The sequence below is a fragment of the Melanerpes formicivorus genome, unplaced genomic scaffold (assembly GCF_026170545.1).
Source record: "Melanerpes formicivorus ecotype bairdi unplaced genomic scaffold, bMelFor1.0.p_v2 SCAF_8, whole genome shotgun sequence".
NCBI classification, from domain to species: domain Eukaryota; kingdom Metazoa; phylum Chordata; class Aves; order Piciformes; family Picidae; genus Melanerpes; species Melanerpes formicivorus.
Genome location: NW_027142360.1, coordinates 25,423,336 through 25,443,201, shown reverse-complemented (window position 1 = coordinate 25,443,201; position 19,866 = coordinate 25,423,336). Strand labels below are relative to the sequence as shown.

Below are 19,866 nucleotides of genomic sequence, written 5' to 3'. Positions count from 1 at the left end.
TTCAGGCCTGTCTGGAAGCAGTGAGGGTAGGTATGTTAGATCTGTCTGACATACAACTGGAAAAGGCATCAGTGCACTACTATAGGTTAAATAGTCCAGGGTAGAGTGCGTTTACACTGGTGTTGTAAAGACAGAGCAAGATATCACTTAGCCTTAGAAAAGGGAAAGCTATCATACTGTCTTAGTATGAAGTCGATTCACCCAGGGTTTATGTATGCACCATCTTTGCTTCTCCTACAGCTGTGTCCTAGACATGTTTACCAAAATCTCTCCCACTAGGATTTCAGACACTGCCAAGGTATTATTTCTGTTAACACATCTGTGCAGCAAACACTGTTAAGGCTGATTTTAAACATGTTCCCAGCACTTCCAGCCTAAAGATTAGTATCTTAAGGAAGCCTCAAATTAAGCAATCACAAACTAATATAATTTGTCCTAATATATTTTATAGCTAGCGATGCACCACTTACCATGAAAACTGGTCCCTGCCAGTACCCAAAACCTGTTGATGTTATAGCCTACAAGAACATCTTCAACAGGTTATCTAAACTAACATGAGACTTGGCAAATCATGTCAAGCGAGTCAAGGAAAAAATTCTCACCATAAACCAGATGTTTACATCCCATCTTCTAAGCGAAAACATAAAACCCAACCCAAAATGTAAATTAGGATACAGTGACAGTTAAGATGTCAGTAACCAAGAGCAGATATGACAATCCAACCCTGTAAAGATTGAAATTTACAACTTAATGCAGTGTAATGTCATTAAAAAGTCAATAATGAACATCAGCTGCAGGTGAAATATATGCCTAAAGCGTCACTTGGCTTATTTTATCACGGAGCATATGTTCCATTTTATCATGCAGCAATACCTGGCTCGAAGAAACAGCTTCCCTTAGTACAAAAATTGGGTTTGTTTGCATTTGCCCTTGCAAGCCTAGTTTCTGAACTGACCATGACACATAAAATGGCAACAGATCATTCAGCAACCTATTTCAATATTAAAACACGATACCTCTACTCCTCTCGTGACTGGCATTTTAATTCACGCACCAAGCATCTGCATGCAGCAGAGAAGAACAAAGAAAACATCTCACATTTTCTTGCTTACATATTAAAGACCCAATTAGATAAACTGCATGGGGGAAATCATCCTCATGCATCTTCAGGCACTTGAGGCACTATGGAGAAAGTTTCATATCAATTCTGGGGTCAATCAAGAGTTTTCCATCATCAGTAAGAAAATGCTTTGCTCTGTTTAACAGCTACCCTCTCTTTCATCATCAACCATGTAATTCCTGCCTTATCCTTTCCCTCCAGTACTTTCCAGATAGCAATGGAAATCCAGCAGATAACATTCTGAACCAAGTGCTTAATTCAGCTGAAACTAATGTGTAACACAAAATAATGACTGTGATGGGCTCCCTCCAAGGTAAGTCAGGAAAGCGAGGCAGCTCTCAATTATCAAGATCTTTGGACTGCCCTCTGAATCTGTTTCTCTTGACTGATTCTGGAGATGAGCATTTAAAAAGAAACAATCAGTCCATTTGGCACAATTTGTATTTCAGATGTGAATGAGTTATTTGCTGGGAAAAAAAAAAAAAAAAGAGAGAAATCCAGGTTTTCTCTCCCCACTCCTAGAAACAGATCATTAAAGAGAAGATAGGTCTTTGTTAAGAAGCAGCACAAACCATCACTGGCTATCCATTCCTCCTCAAAGTAACACTTAACGATGGCAAACAACTTCTGACTTAAATCCTTCAATTAATGTCCACCTCTTCCACTATCAGAACTATTCACAAATACCATGAAACTAAAGCTCCCATTATGTAAAACCAATGATAAAAATAATCATTTAAACCCATTTGAAAGGAAGAAGGTGTTAAGGACACTCAAGACTTCACATTTTGTAAGTCTACACCCAAGAACATTTTAAAATGCAGTTGCTAAGCTTCCTACCAAAACATATCAAATCCATACCTTCAGCACTGACAATCTACTTCATATTGCTCATGTGGCTCCTAAAATACTCAAATTGCATCCAAGTCGAGAGGAAAAGCATAAACCCACTGAGCAAACTAATTACTGAGCACCATTATGTTGTTTTTCCTGTGCTGTCCAGAAAATAAAAGACTATTCTTAGCAACCAAAGGCCAACTTCTGTCTAAATACACTTTGAAGCTTTTTGGGTTTTTGACTTATGGATCAGACATTTTGCTTTTGTGAGTCAAGATTGAGATGCATCAGAAACAAGCCACGAAAAAAGCATTTGGGTTAACTGCAGTCCCTGATAAACAACCCAGAATTACAAGCAGCAGGTTTAAAAATACTTTGACTTGTGCAAATGGGAACACTATAAGCTGTTTATCTTGTTTAATCCTGAAGGTAAACAGCATAAGCTTTAAAATATTTTGCTTCTTTCTCATCAACTACTGCATCACATTGACAAAGGTAATGAAACCTTAAGACTTTCAGAACTGCCTCTGGAAATTTCTTTCTGGGAGTACTGTAGAGAATATTCTCAAGAACAGGCAGTGTGAATTTCAGTGATTTAAGTCCGAGCTGTAGCTTCTTCAGAATAAACAAGGATCCTGCACAACTCCCCTTCTGGACACCTTTACAACATCACAAAAATAGTCATCAATTGTTTAGGGCTCTTTTATTGTTGCCTACTCCAACATTTTTTTGAACTCTGATAGCTCAAATTCAGCTTGTGCAGTTCAGTTTTTAACTCCCAATTTCTATAAGAAAATATTACGTTCTGTATCTTCAGATTTCAACACCAAATTTCCACATTAAAAACCCCTACTTCCTTCCATAACTCCCACACCAAAGGCATCACATATATTCTTCACTTTAAATGTGGATACAAGATTTATCAGTAATTATTTCCCCACTGTCTCTTCTTATTCTGTACTAAGATAAATTCCTGAGCTGCCGTTTTACACATCAGTTTTAAGGCTTTACTACAGCACGTATGTTGGATATATTTAGCAGTCGAGGACCTCCTTTCCCCTTTCTACAACAGGAAGTTTCCCCTCCCATCTGCTCAGGATATTTAAAAAATTAATTACAAACCGTTGTTTTTCCATTGATTCTGCAGAAAGACACTGCTCTTTACATGTGAAAACAAAAGTAAAGTCGAACCCAAACGCCTCCCTCAACACCCTGACACAGCCAAATGGTGACAAGGCACCTGCTGGTACAAAGGCAGAAGCTGGGGATGAGAGCAGAAGCCAGCAAGGGGGAAAACAATCACAGCTTTAAGCAAAAGTGCCCAAGTTATGCCAGTTTACACCATTTGTTCTTCACAAGCAGCACCCAGCCCAAGCTTAGTCTCCCACAGTCATACAGGAAGACTTAAGTTTAATATTTAGTTTTCAGGGAAAACATAAATAAGGTGAATTATGAAACAGTTTTGCATTTTACAAGCAGGCAGTGAACAATTTAGTAAAATATTTATGACAGAGCCTTAAGACTCAATAGTGCTTATGAAGGAAACGAGGCCCCTGCATACGTAAATATTGCTGTCTGTGACACTGAGATCTTGAGAAAGAGAGAAAGAACAGAAGATGATGTTCCTGCAATGAACTAAAGACAGACTGGGGGGAAATAAAGAAAAGCTTTTAATCTTCTCCAGTTAAACATCCATATGACCACAACCTCTTCTGGCACACACAGAATGCTTACAAATTCTGCATTTAGAAATTCAAGTTTGCTCTAAGACATACAGGAAGCTGGTGGAAATATAATACAATGCAATCTATTTAGTCATAACTCATTCTCTTCCTCTTGTGTATTACTGAATTATTAATCACATCAATGTATTTTTACAATAAGACCTTGCCCTACGACCCACCTACTAAATGCAGAGCAAACACTCTGAGGCAGTTACATGAGAAACTATTCTAAAGCTTCACAAAACATTCCCAAAGTAAAAGCTAATATTAATAGCTGCTGATATTTAATTACAAAATACCCTTATTTTTAAAGCTGTATTCAGTCTCTTAAAGCCTGATTTAAAACATCACATCAAGTAAACAGTCAGGAAACTGCTACTTTTCCAAGCATCCACCCTGTGCTAATGACTTGTTCTGTACTATCTATTGTTTTGCCAATTTTCTGAGCTGCAAAAACAATCAGCAGTTTTCACTGCCTTTCACTTCAGCAGTGGCAATGCCCCACAGCAGGCACGGAGCAGGTTTCCCAGAGCTCCTTCAGCAACGTACTTCGACGACGAGGAGCTCTCATCATATGCAGTTACGTAATGGCAACTATTTATAGTTAGCCACTTGATTCACATTATCTGCCAGGTTTTAAACCATTTCGTATGTAGCCATTTGATCCATCATCTTAGCTCCTTAATCAAAGTGTCACGTAACAGCCAAGCGAAAGGTCTCAGAGAAGCCTGTCTGCGACATCAACAATATCATACCACACAAAGTTTTTCATCTTATCAACAGAACCAGAAGTTGGTTTCACAAGATCTGTCAGGCAATCACAGAATGGTAGGGACTGGAAGGGACCTCTAAAGAGCAAGTCCTGCCCTGCTGCCAGAGCAGGCTCACCTAAAAATACATATTTGACAAGTTTTTTCCTTTACCTCAATTCCTGCTCTGTCAATACATATTACTCTCCATACTACTAACTTTTAAAACCACTGGAAAAAAACACCTTAATTTGTGCTAAAAACACATTATTTCTCAGTGTTCTGAGACATACTGAAAAACTTGATCAGCATTAAAACTCTAGAAAGCACCCTACCAAGTTCTACAATTCTTAGTGTACAACTTCAGTGACAGCTGTTTAACACCCTCAGGTTCTCTTTGGGATTGTCTTACAGCAGACTATCATCTGGTTTCCTTCTGAATATAGCAGTATTTAATGAACATCAGCCTCTTCTGAAGACCATCAAATGCCAGCATTTTCTTCAGCATTTGTAACAGGCCAGTGACTTTGTTAGAATTGTTGTCCTAAAACACACCTTGCCTTGTTGTCACAGTCCGTGACAGCAGAGTTTTCCTTCACCACAGTCTTGGGCTTCCCTTGCCAACTGCATTCACTTCAGCTTCTTTACATTTTTGTGAACTGACTTCTTTACTCCCATATGCCACTGCAACTTTTTAACCCAGTTTTCTCTCATTGCAGGACAATGGATTTGCTGATAACACTCTGATAATTCTCAGTGATCCATATTTCCCAAAGATCTTTATTTTCTTGAACCCCAATTAACGTCCATTATCGTTAAGTTTCATTGTTACCTTTAATGACTGCTGTATAAAAACATGTTGCACACATCTGAATAAAATGCAAACAAATCAAGAGGCTTCTGTCTTGCAAGAGCAAGAAATGAGAAATACTTGGAAACAGGCATTTCTGAAAGACGACAACACGGGTTACGGCAGTTCACTGTGACATAAGCGCATTGGTACAGCTACGTGCCTGCAAAATGCCCTAATCCACTGAGCACAGCAAAGTCGTGATCCTGCCAACTTCAACACAAGCTGAAAGCATGCAAGGATCCTCAGTGAAGCTGACAAAGCGCAGATGTTAAAAATCAGAGACCATCCTGCAGCTCTACCAAGCTTTGACAACAGCAGCAGTCAGAGAAAGGAGCACAATTACGAGGTGCAGAGTATAATTAAATGAAATGTGATTAGAGGGCACAGGGTAACATTCAGTTATGCAAGACACCAAGCAAGTCTAACCTAAAATACAAAGACAGGCAAGAACTGTAGCTGGGAGTGTAATGAAAGACATGTTTCCTTGTTCTGATACAATATCACAGCCTTGTTCACCATTATATATGTACAACTAGCTGTTCCAGAGGAGACAGATAAAAAAGAAGCAGAAAAAGGTTGCAATCAAAACCTAGCACAAAACTGTCCTTCAGCTGCCTGTGTTTTCAAGGTATTACAGAAATAAGCAAACAGAATTTTGTTTGCAACCTCTCAGAGAAGCCTTTGAATATTTATTTTTAAATGTTATAAATAATATCTTCCCTGTTCTTAAAATCATCATGCCCAATTCTGCCACACCAAAAGCTCAAATGTGATTTGACCATTACTTCTGCTGCTGCTGCTGCTGCTGCATTTATTGGTTATGATGCTCCTTACAGATTTTTTGTCTAACATCTGTGCTTATACACAGCACATCTGATAATCTGACATTCCCTACAGACAGAAACTTGTAATCCTTCATGAACAGGCACTAGATCCCAAATATTCCACTAAGACACCGAGTGACAATGACTTCCAGGATCACTGTGTTGATGGTACAATACAGTTAGCCACAGGGTATAATTGTCTCCAAGGAAGTGGCAAAAGCCTTAATATCAAAGGACTGATGCATCAAAAGCTGATCTGATGCAAATTACTTCATCATGCATCCATTAATCTTATTGGTTTTCATGTAACTGGATCACTGAACTGAAGGAGAGCTCTTTTCTAACACATATTTGTGTGCTCCAGGTTGGCAAACTAGCTCAAGTTCCAGTTTTGTTTATTCCTGGTGGCTGTCAACATCGGTGCTTAAACATTTGAGGTTTAAACCTCTGTAGATGTTCCAATTAGCCAGTTCTCCTGAAGTCTGGAGCTGACATCTCTGCCAAAAGCAGCTCAAGAAATCAACAACTCAAAGAATTACCAATTCATCAGGTTAGTTACAAGTCCTTGTGTATGGATCTGTACTCCACACAGCACAATAAATATTCATTTGTCTGAACAAGCGTTCCCTCTCATTCTTCAGAGGAAAGTATATCACAACTATTCACAAAATCCTCAGGAAAAATAAACATCCCACACCTTCAGTGGGCATTTCTAGGAATCTAGTGTTTCTGAAGGAAGCAGTGTCTGTTCTTTGCTGCTTCATGGGGAAAAACCTTTACTAGGCCCCCAAAGGTATACACAGCAGGATAGAAAATATTTAGCAGGTTTATTCAAGAGCCCCTTAGTCTCAGATTTTTAAAGGTTAAAAAAAAAAGGTAAATTAAAATTATTGTCTAGTGATCAAAATACTTCAATACAAAATGCTTTCACCTGCAACATCCAACAAAGACAGTGTCTACATCAGCATGTGAACAGGCACAAAATAATTTCCAGTTCTTACAACACAGAAGGGAAAAGTCATTGCTGTAATTATGTGCTTGGCAAAAAAAGGCAACAATCGCTAGCAGCACACTGGCTGGGTTTTTCTTTAGATGTGAAGTGTAACTGTCAAGTAAACACTTGACACTTTCAAAGCGTTTTTACATGCTAATGTTGCAAAGTATTGTTTTATATCCAATTCTGAAGGACCACTGATTACAGTGGTGTCCAGCTGCCTCAGTAGATAACATATTCAGAGCTTGCAACAAAAACAAACAAGTATTAAAAAGCAAGCAGCTAAGAACTCAAAATACTTGCAATTTAAGAACTGTAAGCCACACTTAATGAGGTTACACTAGAAAAGCTTCATTATTATTGTTGAACTTGATTTTAGGATGTGCTTTTGTCTATTCTCACATCACACTAGATCACTAAGGACACGTTCACTAAGGACGCAAGCACTAGAGATGTCTTTACAAAACACACCTGATTAGCTTTCTTGGCCAACAAACAAAGGTGATCCGTGTGTGAAAGGTCAACAGCTTCTGTTAAATATGAAACGAGGACAAGGAACAAATTCCTGCACAGGTTTTAATGCAGACTGTTCACTGGTCTTTCCCAACTGCACTTTTTAGGTGCAATTACTCCAAATATACTGAAGCAAAACTCCCGAGGACAAGCCAAGCCTTCTTTTTAGTTTTCCCTCTGGCAGCAGGCAATCACTTAAGAAATTAAAATACTTTGTCTGTTAGCAACCTATTAAATAAATTCTGCACAGTTTTATTGTAAAAGCTCCACATTTAAGCAACACCACGGCGATACAGATCATCTTAACAACCATGTCATAAGCTGTATCATATCTTCACACTGCAGTGTTGAGCAGAAACTGAAGCCAAAGCCATTCATGGGAAAAACACAGCACTGTTTGGGTTATTTTCAATCTAATTTTATTTGGACTATTAAAAAGATCAATTACTGCACTACATCGTTAGCCAAGCTTAAAATAAACGACTGGCCACTTTCAAACTATAATTTGCTTCAGACAACACAGGCTCCAATTTGCAAACTCTGGATGCAGGCAAACCCCACCTACTGATTTGTGTCGAGCTCCATCCTGGGTAAACACAGGGCTACACCACACAATATGCAAACACAAGGTATGAACTTCACCGTGTTAGCCTTCCTAAAAATTTGTGTAAGCCAGACTCAGTATTGTCAAAGCAGTATTTAAATCACGCCATCAAAACAGACGCTTTCATCTTTCAAATGGAAGTGGCCCCTGTAATGCCTAGTTAATATTACAATGCTTTCTTGCTAGCTTGGAGAAGTAAATTCAGTTTGTTCCTTCCACTATAAACAATCTTTACGGAAATGTTCTCACCGTGCACTTCAGAAATAATCATTTTGCTCTTATCTGTTACTTTTGTGTTAATTATTCAAAGCAAGTCTCTCTCACATCACTTTTTGAAGTGCAGACATAAATAACAAGGGCTGTGTACGAGGATACAGAATTCCTAGAACAAAGCAGTATGGCAATTTATTTCACAATGTAAGCACCTAACACACCAGATCACCTACTTCATTTTTATCCAATTCTAATACAAAACCAAAAACCAAACTCAACTATTTCATCAGTGTTTTCTTCTGCTCCACATCTTCTGAGTATTTAACCTTTGGTCACCTAGCTTCTAGTTCAATTAATACAATTAAGAAAGGAAGGGGAGCCAGGGGAATGGAATAATTTCAAACCAGGCTTTCTCTTCTATCTATGCCATCAGACATACTAGAAAGTTGCTATCGATCTTCTGTTCTATGACAAAAACAATATAAATTATTCACCAAAATTAAACAGAAGAAAAAAGAAAAGGTGAAGGAAAAAAAAAAAAGGAAATAGATGCTTCTGAAATTATTGAGATTATGGCATACCTCAGCCCTGCTTCCCTCACAATACCCAGAACGCTGTTAACCACCAAAGAGCCAAGGAGGGCAACGACTTTAAAACAACTCCAGCCAGCTACCGAATTTGTTGTGGGAGAGACAAAGGGGATCAAGGTCAGCATTCTTCAAACGCAGCAGCTAATTCGCTCCTATGAACACAGTACTGGAATCGGTGGGCGTAGTAAATGGCTGTGAAATATGAAATATACCTAACATCACCTAATTTCTCCCGTCCTTGGGAGAGAAGAACAATTTTGCTCCCATTGGACTCGACCCATTACATATCTCAAGAGAAAAGGGAGGGAGGAGTTCACAGAAGTTCAGGGTCAGCAAATGTTCACGTATCCTGTCATCTACGAACTCAAAGCTCTGGGCACTTATGCCACGCACAGAAACCCACATATTTTGGGTGTGTGTGTGGGGAGACCTGCAATAGGAGCAAATGTGTCATACGTGCGGAGGCTGCAAGGAGAAGAGCTGTCAGGAGAAAGCAGCCTCGTTTGAAGGAGAGGAGGCGGTGGAGAAAGGACGGTTACAAACACAGGAGAACCAAAAAAATCCCGCGGTGCTCACCGGCTGCACGCCCCAGCACAACCCCCAGGCCCAGCTACCCCTGGCTCTCCGCGCCCCCCCGGACAGCCGCACCGGGCCCCTCGGAGCCGCTCCCAGCCGCCGTCGGGCAGCGGAAATCCCCCACAGCCTTCCCCGGCCTAGCCCTGCCCGGGGGGGGGGGCAGATCGGCCCCGCCGGCTGCGGCCCCCACCCCCGAGGGCTCCCCGAGCAGCTCCCCTCGGCCCTTTCGCCGGGCGCCGGCTGCAGCTCCCATCACCTTCCCCCTTCCTCGGGGCCGCGTTTTCGGCTCATGCCCCCGCGACGTCCCACGCACACGCAGGCCGCGGGCCCCCTGCGGCCCGGCCCCGACCCCCCGAGCCGGACCCGCACCCCGGGGAGACAATAAGCAGCCACAACTCACCAGCAGCGCCGGAGCTTCGCGGGTCCGGGGCGGGTCCTCACCCCCTTCTCCTTTCCCCTCCTCCACCGCCCCGGAGCGGTATCCGGTCTCCGGGAGCCGAGCCCGTCCGCTTCCCTCGCTGCCCCGAGAGCCGCCGCTCCGCCGGCCGCGCTCCCTCCCCAAGGAAAGTCACTTTATTCCCCGCTCCAACATGGCTGCTCCCCCGGCCGCCGCCGCAGCAGCAGCCTTCGCCTTGCCGCGACTCCTCGCTGCTGCCGCTGAAGAGCGACCGCAGGCCGTGCGCGGGAGCCGCCCGCCCAGCCGCTGATGGTGCCGAACGCGGCCCCAGTAGCCTTGCGTCAGCCCGGCCGAGCCGCGAAGGTGTGCGGGGAAAGGAAAGAACGAGCCGATCCCGGCTGCGCGTCTCCGCCGTGGGCTGACGCCTCCGCCCGCTCGCAGCGCGGAGGCTCGGACTGAGACAGCCCCGCCGGCAGCCGGAGCGCAAGGAGGGGCCGCGGGGGAGGCCCATGCGCCGGCGACACCTAGCGGCTGCGGCGGCCACGGTGCCGGCCCAGGCAGTGGCTGCGCGGGGAGCGGGCAGGGCCGGAGCGGGGGGGCTGAGGGCGGAGCGCGGAGCTCGCGCCGCGGGGAATGCCCCGGGCGGCGGCGGCGGGGGGGCTCCCGCCTCAAGCCTTCCCTTAGCCTCCTCGCCGCGGGGAGCCCGCCGAGCCTGGGGGGCGCTGCTGCTCCCTCCTCGGCGGCGCTGCGCGGTCGCCTCCGCCCGCGGGAGCGAGCGGATCTCCTCGGCTCAGGCTGTCGGGGCTCCGAAGGACGCCACGCAACCCTGCTCACTGCTGGCCGTCCGTGGGGGGTCTCCCCGAGCGGGGTCGGGGAGGGCAGAGTGGGAGGGGGCAGCGTTCTGCAGCATGTTTTGCATCTCCTCGCAGTGCTTCCCCTTGAGGTGATATAGCGCATCTCTGAGGTAGCAGGCATCCCCCCGCGCTCCTTTCCTAGCTGCCACGGCAGTAACTGAAGTTAAAGGATGTGGCTTTTTGGATCGATTTCTATTTCATCCTTTCCCTATTTATTCTCGCGGTGTTTTCTCTCTCTCCTACATTCACAGTCCCTCTACCATCCTCTCATGTTCCTTGTGGTCACTCTGCCAGCGCTAGCAGCACTTGCTTCCTGTGCTTAGAATATTTTCCCTCAAAGTGATCATTCGCATCCCCTCACTTCTTAGCCTTTTCCAGCCCATGCTTGTGTGTTACTCTATAGGACTTAAATGCTGAAAACTAGGCTCATGATCCACTTCTGCAGGCTCTGTTGTTTTCACATTTCCACCATGCAAAGAACAAAATATAACAGAGAAGTCACAGCTTAAGTGACACAGGTTTGAACTTCAAGTACCAGGTCACTTAGGGCAGAATTTGAATTAGGGCTTTTTCTTCCTTTTGGACATCTGCTGATCCTCACTGTCTGCCTGCTTACTCTCTCTTAGTTAGCCAAAGTTCTGTGTTGTGACCACAGGGCCTTTTCTCAAAACTGGTCTTCTGCTGTGGTACAGACCAGACCTACAGACTGAATAAACCAGGCCACACCACGGGCTCCTTAAGAGGAACTGACTCACAGGTCTTCAAGTCTTTGCTTCCCCACACTCCTGTATATGCTGAGGGAGGCCAAACCTCCGTCATTCTGCAGGCAGCTCTGTGCTACTCTGTGTCTGGATGAAGATCAGAGTGTATCTTACTTTGCAGCACTAGCAAGGTCCTGATCTTGAGGAACAACATGAGCAGCTTGTTCTAGGCAGTCCTTCTCCACAGCTGGGCAAAGCAGGGGCTGCCCTCACAGGAGTAGTGCCAGCTGAAAATTCCCCTGCTCCATTGCACCCTTCCAGCAGCACAAGCAAACTAGAGTACAGATGACTATGTTTCCCAGTAAACAGAAGTTCCCTTGCTGTTGCCTAAAAAAGGAGTGCAAGCATGAAACCGCTTCTTACATGCACAGAAATTCACTTTGCTCATGCCAGCTTAGGCTTTTGGTGAAGCCAGTTTAGGATTAAAAGCAGTAAATGCAACTCAGGAACAAACTTCCTGTTTACAGAGACAAGACATGATTACCAAGGTCTTCCTGAATGTCTTCAAGATGTAGGATAACTGCCTTTGCAAAACTTGTGGGATTTTTAATAACCCAGACAAAGCAGACATGCAAGCTTTGAACTTCCTAGGAATGCAAAGATATCCCCTACAGATCTCCTCTAAAGCTCAGGACCTACCAGTTCTTGCTAGACTTACCAGTTCTCCTGATCTTTGAATGCTAACGAGATGATGTCTGTTTTGTTTTATCTTACTTAATTTGAAGGCTATTTTGGGCAGGTAATATAATGGTAAATGATTGTGTGCAAGTGCATCATTATATTCATGATTTGTAAAACAAGTCCTTGAGTCAGTGCAGCTATGAGTGCAGTTATTGCAGCACATCCAGGTATGTTATGCTCCATAAGTGAGGTACAGGGAGAAGGTGGGTTGGAAGTGAATGAAGCTGTGGTTTTATTTTCAAGTATTAGTTATACCACTAAAATATGATTGTTTTGCTGTGTATGTACTCATGCCTGCCATTGATACCTCTGTTATGACAGGACACATGACAAAAGAAGCAGCTAAAAAAAAATCATGGAATCAAAGAATGGCTTAGATTGAAAGGGACCTTAGGGATCATCTACTCCAAACCTCCTGCCATGGGCAGGGAAGCCTCTCAACTAGGCTTTGTTCCTCAAGGCCTCCTCCAACCTAGCCTTGAATGCTTCCAGGGAGGAGGCATCCACAACCTCTCTGGGCAACCTGTTCCAGAGTCCACCACCCTCCTACTGAAGAACTTCGTCCTAAAATCCAGCCTAAACCTACTCTCCCTCAGCTTAAAACCATTCCCCCTTGTCCTGTTGCTAGACACCCTCATGAAAAGTCCCTCTCCAGCCTATCCTTAGGTTCCCTTCTGGTATTGGAAGGCAGTTACTCCTCAGTTCCCTCAACCTATCGGGACTGCAATGCGATGAGAGTGTGTAAGGTTTTCCACTTGTAAATGATAATAATGAGTCTGTAACAGTGTAGCACTTGATATCCATTTGGCCTTTGTATCTACCACTACCTGGTGCTCTCAGGCAGTTTCACAGAAGACAATACAGCTGCAAGACAGGGTGACAGGCGTAAGTTTGAAACATGGGCACTGATTTTGATTAATTTATCCCAGGAGTCTGGTTTCATAACTATAGCTATTGATTTGTTTTATTATTTAGTGGAATATGTAGCAATCAATCATATTTCCATCTAGCTAACCATGATTATTAATATTTTAAACTAGTTTTAAGATGGATTGGCTGGTGAGTGCAATATGTCTGCTCTCTAAGCCAGCAAGAACAGAGTATGCCCAGGTTACATGGGATGAATTATTGCCATCAGACAATCTGATGAAATCTACATCAGCCATTAGAATATAAATCCAGCTGCAGGAATGCCATGCTGTCAGGGAGCCAAGATTGCCTGCTTTGAATATAAATACACTGCCTTTACCTCTCCATTTATTGAACAGAAAGATGTAGCTATTTTGTGGCAGGGGAAAAAAAAAGTATAGGAGTGAAATCAGTGAAGTTCACATAACAAGACAAGGAATCCTTACAGAAATGTATGTATTTTTAACACAGTGTATGTGGAAAGCAGTTATTGTCCTGCCAAGAGCCAAGTTCAGGGTTCTGTGAAGCAGCAGTAGGAGTCAGCGACCTCACAACGAGGCAGCAGTGTGGAAAAGCATTGTGCTCAGCTACAAGGCATGGGTTCATTTGCTGGGGGAACACTGAAAGTCTTGGCAGGTAATTAAAAGGGGAAATGAATTTTGAGTACAGTATTCTGCTTTGAAATACATTTTTTTTCTATTGGCTGCCAAATATTTCTAAAGAATGCAGTATCCTCTAACTAGTAGTATCTGTGTTGTGAGAGAAGAACCAGAGCTATTGTTCTGCTCACAGCACAAGCTATATATATATATACACACGGCTGTGCAGCACTCCTTTCTGTAATGGTTATCTTCCCACCTATGCAAAACTCCAATCCATTTAAAATAATCACATTAAGATGGTTTCTTACACCAAACTGGTATAAGAAAGCAAGCCCTTCATGTAAAATACTTGCCAGGTTACTTGGATTTAGTACAAAGTAATGTTTGCATGCCTCAGGATGAAAAAAAAAACACCCACCAAACCCCTTTTTCTAATGTCACTGCAAGACCAAACCCCTTCCTCTGCATGAACAGAAGCAGGAAGTAGGAACAAGAGAGTCACAAAAACAAAAAGCTAGCAAGAACTGTATCCATTTTTACCATTGAGTAACCCACAGCTGCTCATTAACAGTTGCAGTGTCTATTTCAGAGGGAAACAGGGAAAGCTACTGTTGTTGTAAACCTTGTTTGTTTGGCAAATACAAGGAAGAGTTCCCCAAGCGCAAACAGTGAGGTGTTTGTTACTGACACCTGAGATTTGCATCTGTGTAGCTACACTGGTGTTGGGAGACTGATCAACTGATGGAGAAACTAGTGGAAGGTCTGTGTCAGCCCCTGCTTATCCCTTGTCCCTTTGTCATTTTACAGCATATAAGTGTTTATTAGATGTGACATGACGTATCCAGATGACATACCACTGTCACTCTTCTTCCCATTCCTTTATGTTGCTTAACATTGTGGTTCCCATATGCAATGTCACATCCTACCACAGTGCTACTTAAAACATTATTTCTCATTTCTTTACACATTGCACCACTCAATTTTGAAGATTATTTATCATTCCTGCAGATAGTAAATTATGTCTTTATCTGAGCTGATTTATTTATTTGTTTATTTATGGCATTTCTGCAGCTTGGACATACCACATGACTCCTGCTTGTGCATATTTTGGGGACATGGGGCATTGTTTGAGTGGAAAAATCTAGTTTCATTGCTTGATTTTACTTGCTTTTTTCCCTCTCTTTGGAGATTCCTCCAACTAATATAAATTAAGTCTTTCATTGACTTGAGCAGGAGTCAGATTAATCCTTTCAGAAGAAAGTTAACAGCATGGAGAGAGACTCTGTATATTTCTGCCCTGGTTTGCAAACAAATGGCTGGAGGCTCCTTTATTTCTCTGCTGCTGCTCTGAAAGGCAGGACATCCTGCTTTTCTAGCCCAAAGATATTAGGCCTGCCCCAACTGGTACAATTATCATACTCAGATAGGAAATGGTGTGGTATTTTCTGTTGATTGTCTAAAAATGAGGTTAGAATTAGAATTGGAATTAACCAGGTTGGAAAAGACCTCAGAGATCATCAGTCCAACCTATCACCCAGCACCATCTAATCAACTAAACCTTGGCACTAAATGCCCCATCCACTCTCTTTTTAAACATTTCCAGTGATGGTGACTCCACCACTTCCCTGGGCAGCACATCCCAATGGCCAATCTCTCTTTCTGTGAAGAATTTCTTCCCAACATCCAGCCTAAGCCTTCCCTGGTGCAGCTTGAGACTGTGTCTTCTTGTTCTGTTGGTGGTTGTCTGGGAGAAGACACCAACCCCCACGCAGCTACAACCACCCTTCAGGTAGCTGTCGAGAGCAAGAAGGTCTCCCCTGAGCCTCCTCTTCTCCGGGCTAAGCAACCCCAGGTCCCTCAGCCTCTCCTCTGCATTAGCAGATAGGTCACTATGAAACTCCAGCTGAGTGAAACAAAGACCTTTTTTTAGTATTTTGTTTAAATTTTATGTTGGAGACCAAAAACACTGGACAGAAATTGAGGGAAGCAGCAAAGATCTGCAGGTAATGTAAGGTGGTCACTTGTGTGTGCATACCTCTCCATCTTCTCCTTTGCAAGTACCATTCAGGGATACACTTCTCCCTTTATGAAACAGAAATCTGAAATGGCAGGGAAGAGGCTCCTGTTCTTCTCTTTCTTTCATGCAGGTTCAGTGTCTTGGACAGAATAACAAGCATCTCTTCTTCCTTGCAAGCAAATTGCTTCATAGAAATTTGCAGTCATTACTCACTGAATTGATTAGAAATGCCATCAGCGAGGCTCAGAACACTTGTACTGGTGCCAATTCAGAGTACTTAGTGGGATTTGAAAATAAAGCACAAAATGCAGAGAGACTCCTGCAGTTACAAGATTATAGGTGTCAAACTTCTGGGCTTTTCCTTATTGTAATGGTTGCTCTCTCTGGAGAGTTTCAGGACTTAAGCAAAATTGCTTTCAGTCATGACAGCTGCCTACTTTACTGTAATCCTGTTACATAAAAATGAAGTTTGTTTCAGCAAAGAGGGTATCTGGTCCAGCAAAAATGAAAACAGATCATTCTCAAGTTCATGTTTTTAAGGCTGGACAGGAGGCTTTGGAGAGACATGGGAATAAAAGAAGTGAGAGTTGAGCTAAGATCTGCTGTAGAGAATATAAAGGGTTTGAGAAGAGGCACATGAACATGAAACCAGTACATGTAGTGTTGGAGATAAAATGAAGTACAGGAAATCTGGGGACAGAGTGAAGTGGTTTGGGGGAAACACAGGCTACCCTAGGGAGGACTCAGTGCTGCATGTGTTGTTCCATGCATCCCAAGTCAAGGGTATATGATGTGTTAGTGAATTCCTTCTGCATGGTAGAGATCCCTGTGCAGGCTCAGATCAGCTACATTTTGGAGGTTGGTTTTTTTTTTTGCATTGGCAGCAGGCTGTCAGAACTGCTTTCAAATGTATAATGGTAGCTTTTGAGATGTCAGTGGGAGAGAGTCTATGCATAACAAGCACTAAGATAAGAGAAGGGGGGACAGGAGGAGAGCAGGCAAGAGAATGCAAGAGAGGAGATAGAGAAAAAGAGTGCAGGAACTCAGGAGGTAAGTAGATGTAGGGCTTTACCTGGCAGTCTAGGCCAAAGACTTTCTCTTGTAATCTTAGCAAGCCTATGTAGGGCAGATAGTCAGAATGAAGAGGTTAATTTTTAATGCATTACTGCTCCAGCTAGCTGCCCTACCATTCTGATGAAAGTTGTTACACCCTGAGGGAGAAGAGATGGGAACCATACCTGTTTCCCTGTGTAGTGTGGCAATTAGCTTTAACCACAAGTGCGGACATTAGGTGAGTCAGATGCTTTTAGTTTCTTCTGCCACACCTCCTACAAGGATAGTACCCTCTGGCAGATGAGAGGGACAAAGTGATGTGGTCTATAATACTTTTTTAAATCAGCACAGCCAGATCAGTCAGGCTTCTCTTAACTAATTTTTGCTGTCCTATGAATCCTCCTGCTTTAGGCACCTGTGTGTTTGTTCATATGTTAGTGCCAGATTAGGAAGACCACAACCAAGTGAGAGAGAAAAAAGGCTGGCAGGAAAATGGAAGGGTGTAGATGGAAGATTCTGTCTGCTCATGGAAAGAAAGGCTTCCCCATAAGTGCCACTGAGAAACTTTCTGTTTCTGTTTCTGCATGTGCACTCAAGGTTGAATTTTGCCCCTGGCCTAGCTTTCATATGAACAAAAAAATCCAACCCAACCCAAAACACCACCAACAAAAAGACAATTGACTAAACTGGTATGTAATACATGGAATATTGCTGACAAAAAATATCAAAGTGGATCTTCACATGAAATCACTGAATGGTGGAGTTTGGAAGGGACCTCTGGAGATCATCAAGTCCAACCGCCCTGCCTTGGCAGGGTCACTTAAAGAAGTTCACACAAGAACACATCCAGGTGGGTTTTAAATGTCTCAAGACAGAGAGTCTCCAGCACCTCACTGGGCAACCTGTTCCAGTATTCTGTCACCCTTGAATTAAAGAAGTTCCTCCTCCTGGTAAAATGGAACTTATGTTCATGTTTGTGCCCTGAAAAAAGCCTGGTGCCATCCTCCTGACACCCAGCCTTTTAAGTATTGATCAGCGTTGATGAAATCCCCACTCAGTCTTCTCTTCTCCAGAGTAAAAAGCCCAAATTCTCTGTCTTTTCTCATAAGAGAGATATTCCTGTCCCCTCAGCATCTTGGTAGCCCTTTGTAGATGAATTTTTACAGCTGTAAATATATATATGTAGAGAGAGAGATATTGAGAGAGAGAGATAATAAAAAAGGCTCACTCGCAAATTCCACTTGGTTCAGTTGTGGAATTCCTTGCTGATTTCTTTCCATGTACCTTCTTGCTACTTTGCCAAACTGTTGGCTGATCAGCTAAACTGTTCTCTAAGTCAAGCACAGCGTTTTTCAAGGCCTGTTTCAGCACAGTCTACAATAATTGGAGCTATAAACAAGAAAGAAGAAAGGACCGCCACAAACCCCCACATATCTATTACTTGTCATCTGCAGAGTCTAGCTGTTACCACAGAAGCATGTTAAAATTAAATGCTGAGCTTTATTTAAGGTACTTATTTGTTCTCTCCTTCTTTGCCTTTACCATTCTCATTTCAAAGCCCTTTTTTTGTTCGTTTCACAACACGGCATATTCGCGGTCACGTAGATACTTGTAATCCACAGTAAATTGCTGTACAATTATACTTGGCTTTTTAAAACAAGCAAATCTTCAGCTGGAGCTTTTGTAGCCACTGCATAGGTGGCTGTTACAGTGAAGTCCTTTTGCAGGAAGTATGCTCGTTTGTATCGGTGTGTTGAGACACTGCAGATTCGAGGATAAATGTCCACTGGAGGTGAAGAAGGAAAATAATGAAGGGGAGGGAGGGATGTATTTGCCATCTGATATGGGTGTGATTTCCCAGCATTGGCATTCTCATGCAATGCTTTGTTTTAAAAATTAATTGAGCTTTTTTATAATTCATCAAAACAGTTTATTTTGCCCACCCATAAGCTCTCCATAGAAACAGTCGTATCTTAGTAACATACCAAGAACAGAGCTCAGGGAGTGCACTGCATCTGTGTGTGGTACCCTTAAAGAGACATTGTGGTTGGCAAAGGGAATGTGAGTTGTCTTCCCCCACTTGTAGAAAGCACATCACATCGTGGTGCTTCCAAAGTTGATCTCCTTATGTGTGAGATACAAACATCTTCTTCCTTGGCCTTTATAGGAGCATACCAGCAAAGATCATAGAATCAATAAGGTTGGAAAAGAGATCATCAAGTCCAACCTATCACCCAACACCTCATGACTAACTAGACCATGGCTCCAGGTGCCATGTCCAATCCCTTTATGAACACCTCCAGGGATGGTGCCTCCACCACCTCCCTGGGCAGCACATTCCAATGGCCAATTACTCTTTCTGGGAATAACTTTCTCCTCACCTCCAGCCTAAACTTTCCCTGGTGCAGCTTGAGACTGTGTCCTCTTGTTCTGGTGCTGGTTGCCTGGGAGAAGAGACCAACCCCCACCTGGCTACAACCTCCCTTCAGGGAGTTGTAGACAGCAATAAGGTCTCCCCCTGAGCCTCCTCTTCTCCAGGCTAAGCAACCCCAGCTCCCTCAGCCTCTTCTCACAGGGCTGTGCTCCAGACTTCTCCCCAGCCTTGTTGCCCTTCTCTGGACACGTTCAAGTGTCTCAATGTCCTTCTTAAATTGGTGTCCAACTGCTGTCCAGCACAGCTAAGGTTTTCTCTTTGTTTGGCTTTGTTTTAATTGGATGCTGGGCAATGAATGCTTTTTGCTTTTGGCTATTGCCATCTGAATTTGAAACCTTTATGGCTACTGCCTGCTTTTCTTCATAGTCTTTCCGCACAGAAACACCTTGCAAACCTTAGCACTGGTGTCACCTTGTGCAGATCTGTAGTTGCTCTGCTGGGCACTCCTTGTCCAGCTGGGTGACTCCAGATGACTCTAGCTTTACCATACTGTTTTTCCCTCTTCCTGTGTTTTGCTCTCTTATTGTTGCTGCATGGCACCTGCTTGTCCTCTGGCATCTC

The 19,866-nt window shown here is 43.3% G+C and overlaps 1 protein-coding gene across 2 annotated transcripts in view; it reads right to left on the bottom strand.

Moving 5' to 3' along the window:
- Positions 1-10,419, bottom strand: part of CDK17 (cyclin dependent kinase 17) — a 96,494-nt gene extending 86,075 nt beyond the window's left edge. Inside the window, exon 1 of one of the 2 annotated variants that reach the window (XM_068142779.1) lies at positions 9,998-10,419. The gene's annotated coding sequence lies outside the window, so the exon portion shown is untranslated. The remainder of the gene's footprint in view (positions 1-9,997) is intronic. The other variant, XM_068142780.1, reaches the window with a different exon arrangement.
- Between the last annotated feature and the right edge of the window lie 9,447 nt (positions 10,420-19,866).